Source organism: Sardina pilchardus, chromosome 8, assembly GCF_963854185.1.
Source record: "Sardina pilchardus chromosome 8, fSarPil1.1, whole genome shotgun sequence".
Taxonomy (NCBI): domain Eukaryota; kingdom Metazoa; phylum Chordata; class Actinopteri; order Clupeiformes; family Clupeidae; genus Sardina; species Sardina pilchardus.
Window position 1 is genome coordinate 11,479,883 of NC_085001.1, and position 7,500 is coordinate 11,487,382.

The 7,500-nt window shown below is 38.1% G+C and overlaps 1 protein-coding gene across 4 annotated transcripts in view; it reads right to left on the minus strand.

The window, feature by feature from the left end:
• gpat2 (glycerol-3-phosphate acyltransferase 2, mitochondrial) overlaps positions 1-7,500 on the minus strand; it is an 84,029-nt gene that overhangs the window by 33,816 nt on the left and 42,713 nt on the right. The gene's annotated exons all lie outside the window — the stretch shown is intronic.

The window sequence follows — 7,500 nt, forward strand, 5'->3', positions numbered from 1 at the left end:
TGAGTGAGTGTGTGTGTGTGTGGTGTGTGTGTGTGTGTGTGTGTGTGTGTGTGTGTGTGTGTGTGTGTGTCTGATAATACGAAAGAAAGTGAGTGTGCATAACTAAGAGCGCATTTCTTTTTTGCTGGAGAGACTTTGGGTGCAGTTTAGGAGATTTATCTGCCAAGTGCTGAGGAGTCTGTGAATGGGGGGGTGGGGAGAGAGAGAACACGACTTGGTGAGTGAGTAGGAGATGACTGTGTGCGTGTGTGTGTGTGTGTGCGTGCGTGCGTGTGTGTGTGTGTGTGTGTGTGTGTGTGCGTGCGTGTAAGAGAGAGAGAAGCAAAACAAGTGAAAGACTAGAAACAGAAAAATGAAAATGCTACGTAAATGAGGTACTAAGTGTGAACGAGAGGCTGGGCCCATCGTGAGTGTGTGAGGGTGCAGTCCTGAACCGCACCAAGACACTTGTCACTCGTCGACTTGTCGTCACTAGCTTGTCAGCTAACGTAGACAGACCTATGGCTACACTGGACAGGCAGCTGTGTTCTGTTCCCAGAGCACGCTCTCTCTGTCTATGATCCGCAGGGTTAGGGCCTCATCGACGAGGAGATTGCTGATCCGAGGATTATTTGCGGCACAACGGAATGGTATTATGGAAACTTGGACCGAAAGAAAAAAGAATCTAAACATTTACCAGATTAGGAAATATTTCTTAATTTAGAGTTACCAAATAAAGAGGCATAGCATTACGGGTTGTGGTTGTGAGCGCTCATTCAATGTGTGTGTGTGTGTGTGTGTGTGTGCACGCGCGTCTGAGCCAGTGAAACTGAACCTCTGGAGATAATGTGGATTGAGCCAACAACAAACAACATTATTTAAAACAACAAACGAAGCAGATTCTTGCCATCCATGAAAACAGCAAACAGACTGGCTAGTCTAATCCAAAAAATGGATCTGGACCAAATCCTTTTGATTGGACCTTTGCAAAAATGCTTTCGCGAGGCAGGCTTCAAAAGTTTATTTTGAATTTGAGCATACAGTTCTGTCATTACAGTGCATGAAAATGCACTGTACTGTTCTTCCTTTTCTTCTTATTACAGTGCATGAAAATGCACTGTACTGTTCTTCCTAGGCTTCTTCAACTTCAACTTTTTATTATTACAGTGCATGAAAATGCACTGTACTGTTCTTCCTAGTCTTCTACTTCAACTTCTTATTATTCTTCTTCTAACGCACGCAATTCAGCTTGAACCGTTTAACGTAGAAACTTCATTCAAACTGTGTTACGTAGATCTTACTTAGGACATTGGAGGGATGTATTTTTCAACTTTGAAACTTTTATACTTTTTAAACTATTAGTTAAAAACTATTACAATTCCCCCCATAGACTTAACATTGCTCATTATGACATCACGGCAGCAATTAGAATCTTACGCCAGGTGGCCGGCCACCTGGGCACCAACTGTCAGTTTCTCTGGCTTTAAGCATACAGTTTCTCAGAAGACTACATATCCTGTTAACTGTTTCCTCTGTCCACAACTGTTTCAAAATAAAAGTCCTCACAGCAATATTACACTATTAAATCATTTAACCATTGAAACTACTCAACTATTTAACTGTTCAACCATTCCAGCTGTCAGTTATCATCAACTATGCCTCCAGTCAACTAAATGAAACCTCCATGTACCTAGCAACCAACATAACAACCATTAAAATTAAGCGTTTATGACCGTTTCCATAGCAACCAACATGATTATACTGCAGTAACTTCTTGTTTCCTGATAGTGGCCACAATGGATACCCTTGTAACAAATGTTTAAAAATAAAAGTCCTCACTAGCAAGTTAGCTAGTTAGCATTGTTAGCATAGTTAGCATTTTTAGCATAACTGCTAGAAATGATTGGCTAAGTTAGCTAATCAACCTGGTTAGCATTTTTAGCATAGTTAGGATTGTTAGCATAGTTAGCATTTTTAGCATAACTGCAAAAAATCATCAACTAAGTTAGCTTATCAACCTGGTTAGCATTGTTAGCAATTTTAACATTGTTAGCATTTTTAGCATTATTGCTAGAAATCATCAGTTAAGTTAGCTAATCAACCTTGTTAGCATTGTTAGTTTAAGTTAGCATTGTTACCATAGTTAGCATTGCTAGCATAGTTAGCATTTTTAGCATAACTGCTAGAAATCATTAGCAAAGTTAGCTAATCAACCTGGTTAGCACTGTGAGCATAGTTAGCATAGTTAACATTTTTACCATAACTGCATGAAATCAGTAGCTAAGTTAACTAATCAACCTGGTTATCATTGTTGCCATAGTTAACATTTTAACATGAATAGAAATCATTAGTTAAGTTAGAACTGGAATGTTTCAGCTTTAAACTGTCTACCTTCACACTATCAACTCTCTGTAAACTATGCAACCACCATGTTTATCCTAGCTACACCTTAGTAACCATATCTACATTATCTATCTTTTTTTGCATTTTCATGCACTGGTAATTCCTTGGAATTGCATTTCTAGTTCTTCTTCTAACGCACGCAATTCAGCTTGAACCGTTTAACGTAGAAACTTCATTCAAACTGTGTTACGTAGGTCTTGCTTATGCCATGTGTGCTTTGTATTTTTCAACTTTGTAACTTTTATACTTTTTAAACTATTAGTTAAAAACTATTACAATTCCCCCCATAGACTTAACATTGCTCATTATGACATCACGGCAGCAATTAGAATCTTACGCCAGGTGGCCGGCCACCTGGGCACCAACTGTCAGTTTCTCTCAGGTTTTAAGCATACAATCTCTCTGAAGACTACACATATCCTGTTAAACTGTTTCCTCTGTCCACAACTGTTTCAAAATAAAAGTCCTCACTGCAATAATACACTATTAAATCATTTAACCATTGAAACTACTCAACTATTGAACTGTTCAACCATTCCAACTGTCAGTTATCATCCACTATGCCTCCAGTCAACTACATGAAACCTCCATGTACCTAGCAACCAACATAGCAACCATTAAAATTAAGTGTTTATGACCATTTCCATAGCAACCAACATGATTATACTGCAGTAACTTCTTGTTTCCTGATAGTGGCCACCATGGATACCCTAACAACAAATGTTTCAAAATAAAAGTCCTCACTAGCAAGTTAGCTAGTTAGCATGGTTAGCATAGTTAGCATTGTTAGCATAGTTAGCATTTTTAACATAACTGCAAAAAATCATCAACTAAGTTAGCTAATCAACCTGGTTAGCATTGTTAGCAAATCTAGCATTGTTAGCATAGTTAGCATTTTTAGCATTACTGCTAGAAATCATCGGTTAAGTTAGCGATTCAACCTGGTTAGCATTGTTAGTAAAGTTAGCATTGCTAGCATAATTAGCATTTTTAGCGTAACTGCTAGAAATCATTAGCTAAGTTAGCTAATCAACATTTTAACATGAATAGAAATCATTAGTTAAGTTAGAACTGGAATGTTTCATCTTTAAACTGTCTACCTTCACACTATCAACTCTCTGTAAACTATGCAACCACCATGTTTATCCTAGCTACACCTTAGTAACCATATCTACATTATCTATCTATTTTTGCATTTTCATGCACTGGTAATTCCTTGGAATTGCATTTCTAGTTATTACAGTGCATGAAAATGCACTGTACTGTTCTCCCTAGGTTTCTTATTATTATTAATCCAACTTCTTCTAACGCTCGCAATTCAGCTTGAACCGTTTAACGTAGAAACTTGATTCAAACTTTGCTACGTAGGTCTTACTTAGGAGACCTGTGCAATGTATTTTTCAACTTTGTAACTTTTATACTTTTTAAACTGTAAATTAAAAACTATTAAACATTTCCCCATAGACTTAACATTGCTCATTATGACATCACGGCAGCAATTAGAATGTTACGCCAGGTGGCCAGTCCAGGTGCAGCAGCTCTCTCTCTCTCTCTCTCTCTCTCTCTCTCTCTCTCTCAGGCTTTAAACTGGCTCTCTTGAGACTACATTTTCTGTTCCCCTGTATCAACGGTATCAACATAAGTCTTCCTAATTCCATCCAACTTTCTATCCACTCATCTTCTTCAAACCATTCACTCATCCACCCATTCTAAACAGTCTGCCTATCAACATCAATTAGACAATCTACATTCAACTTTGAAACAATCTACTCTGTCTCAGGCCTGGCTCTCTTAAGACTAGCCAGTTAAATTGATTACACCTGTATCTGTATCCGCTACTCTCTCAGTAGAGAGCTGTGTCTCTCCATTCTACAAGAATATATGGCACATTCCATCAAACTTTCTATCCATTCATCTTCTTCAGACCATTCACTCATCCACCCATTAAACTGTTTATCAACATCCATTAAACTCTCTGTCTATCAACATTAATTAGACGATCTACATTCAACTTTTTAAAAATCTACTCTGTCTCAGGCTTTAAGCACTCTGGCTCTCTTAAGACTAGCCAGTTAAATTGATTACACCTGTATCAACTACTCTCAGAGAGCTGTATCAGTGTCTCTCTTAACAAGAATATAAGGCACATTCCATCCAACCTTCTATCCATTCATCTTCTTCAGACCATTCACTCATCCACCCATTAAACTGTCAATCAATATCTATTAAACAATCTGCCTATCAACATCCATTAAACATTCTGTCTATCAACATTAATTAGACTATCTACATACAACTTTTAAAGTATTTACTGTGGGTGCCTCTCAAGCAGCGTTTATATGCCCTCCCTCGCTCCTCGCTCCTCAATGATCTACATTAAGAAAGATCAGTGAGGATCGAGGAGCGAGAGAGGCCGCGTAAACACTATATGAGAGGCACCTTCTGTCTCAGGCTTTAAGCATACAATCTCATTAAGACTACAGATCCTGTTTCACTACTTCCTCTATCCACAACTGTTTCAAAATAAAGGTCCTCACTGCAATAATACACTATTAAATCCTTTAACCATTGTAACTACTCAACTATTTAACTGTTCAACCATTCCAACTGTCAGTTATCAACTATGCCTCCAGTCAACTACACGGAAACTCCATGTACCTAGCAACCAACATATCAACCATTAAAATTAAGCGTTTATGACCGTTTCCATAGCAACCAACATGATTATACTGCAGTAACTTCTTGTTTCCTGATAGTGGCCACCATGGATACCCTAGCAACAAATGTTTCAAAATAAAAGTCCTCACTAGCAAGTTAGCTAGTTAGCATGGTTAGCATAGTTAACATAGTTAGCATTTTTAGCATAACTGCAAAAAACATCAACTAAGTTAGCTAATCAACCTGGTTAGCATTGTTAGCAATTTTAGCATTGTTAGCATAGTTAGCATTTTTAACATTATTGCTAGAAATCATCAGTTAAGTTAGCTAATCAACCTGGTTAGCATTGTTAGTTTAAGTTAGCATTGTTACCATAGTTAGCATTGCTAGCATAGTTAGCATAACTGCTAGAAATCATTAGCTAAGTTAGCTAATCAACCTGGTTAGCACTGTGAGCATAGTTAGCATAGTTAACATTTTTACCATTACTGCATGAAATCAGTAGCTAAGTTAACCAATCTACCTGGTTATCATTGTTGCCATAGTTAACATTTTAACATGAATAGTAATCATTAGTTAAGTTAGAACTGGGAATGTTTCAGCTTTAAACTGTCTACCTTCACACTATCAACTCTCTGTAAACTATGCAACCACCATGTTTACCCTAGCTACACCTTAGTAACCATATCTACATTATCTATCTATTTTTGCATTTCATGCACTGGTAATTCCTTGGAATTGCATTTCTAGTTAATCTTCTTCTAACGCACGCAATTCAGCTTGAACCGTTTAACGTAGAAACTTCATTCAAACTTTGTTGCGTAGGTCTCGCTTATGCCATGTGTGCTTTGTATTTTTCAACTTTGTAACTTTCATACTTTTTAAACTATGAATTAAAAAACGATTTCCCCATAGATTTAACATTGAGCTATTTCCCCATAGACTTAACATTGCTCATTGTGACATCACGGCAGCAATTAGAATCTTAGGCCAGGTGGCCGGCCACCTGGGCACCAACTGTCAGTTTCTCTACCATACAATCTCTCTGAAGACTACATATTATGTTCCCCTGTATCCTCTGCGCACAACAGTATCAAAATAAGTCCTCCTAATTCCATCCAACTTTATATCCATTCATCTTCTTCAAACCATTCACTCATCCACCCATTCTAAACAGTCTGCCTATCAACATCAATAAGACGCTCTACATTCAACTTTTAAACAATCTACTCTGTCTCACACTGTGTCCTAACCGGATCCAAGCGAGCGACTGTCAATATTGTCTGTCTACACTGAATCCGTTAAATATGCCATTGTGTTGTGTCACGGGATTCCATATTTCTCATTCAGAATAGTAGAGCACTGCGAGCGACAAAAAGAAAATAGAAACGGGGCGTCCGACAAAAGTTCTCCTAAAAACGTTGCGCTGCTCGCGTCGCTTCAGTCTGGACACTCCAATTGAAAACAATGGAATTAAATGGATTTTATCGCTAATGTTCGCTCGCATCGCGTTCGGTTAGGACAAGGTGTCAGGCTGGCTCTCTTAAGACTAGCCAGTTAAATTGATTACACCTGTATCTGTATCCACTACTCTCAGTAGAGAGCTGTGTCTCTCCATTCTACAAGAATATAAGGCACATTCCATCCAACATTCTATCCATTCATCTTCTTCAGACCATTCACTCATCCACCCATTAAACTGTCTATCAACATCTATTAAACAATCTGTCTATCAACATCCATTAAACTCTCTGTCTATCAACATTAATTAGACTATCTACATTCAACTTTTAAATTATTTACTCTGTCTCAGGCTTTAAGAGTAGGCTACACTCTGTCTCTCTTAAGACTAGCCAGTTAAATTGATTACACCTGTATCAACTACTCTCAGAGAGCTGTATCACTTGCTGCGTTTACATGAGAGCTTTAATTCCGAATAAAACCAAGTTAATTCTGAATAAAAGTTAATTCCGCTTTAAAAGAGACCATGTAAACGCTTATTCCGCTTGAAAATGATTATTCGGAATCAAACTTAATTCCGATTTAAGTGGTTGGTTTATTCCGATGTTAAAGCGGAATTAACTCCCCTCCTTGATCATGTAAACCTTTATTCCGATTAAAAGTTTATTCCGTTTGTTTGGCGCATGCTCATAGAAGAGGAAGAAGACGCGCATGCTCGTTTCATTGATAATTCGGCTCCGTCTTCTTCCCCCCTTCTCCGACAGTCTTCTCCCCCTCAGCTAGCAAACGTGAAGCTTGACAATATTTTCAAGCTGCCGGTTAAATAGTAGGCCTATTATCAGAATTACTGTGAAACCCGTTTTCATTATGTTATTGTCCATGCTGTAACGTTAACCCGAGATGACAAAAAAGTTGCTAGCCAGCTAAAGTTTGTTTTCTTCCGGTAGGCCTTATTAGGCTACGTTCATGCGCCGCCTGTCCAATCGGAACCCTTCCCGA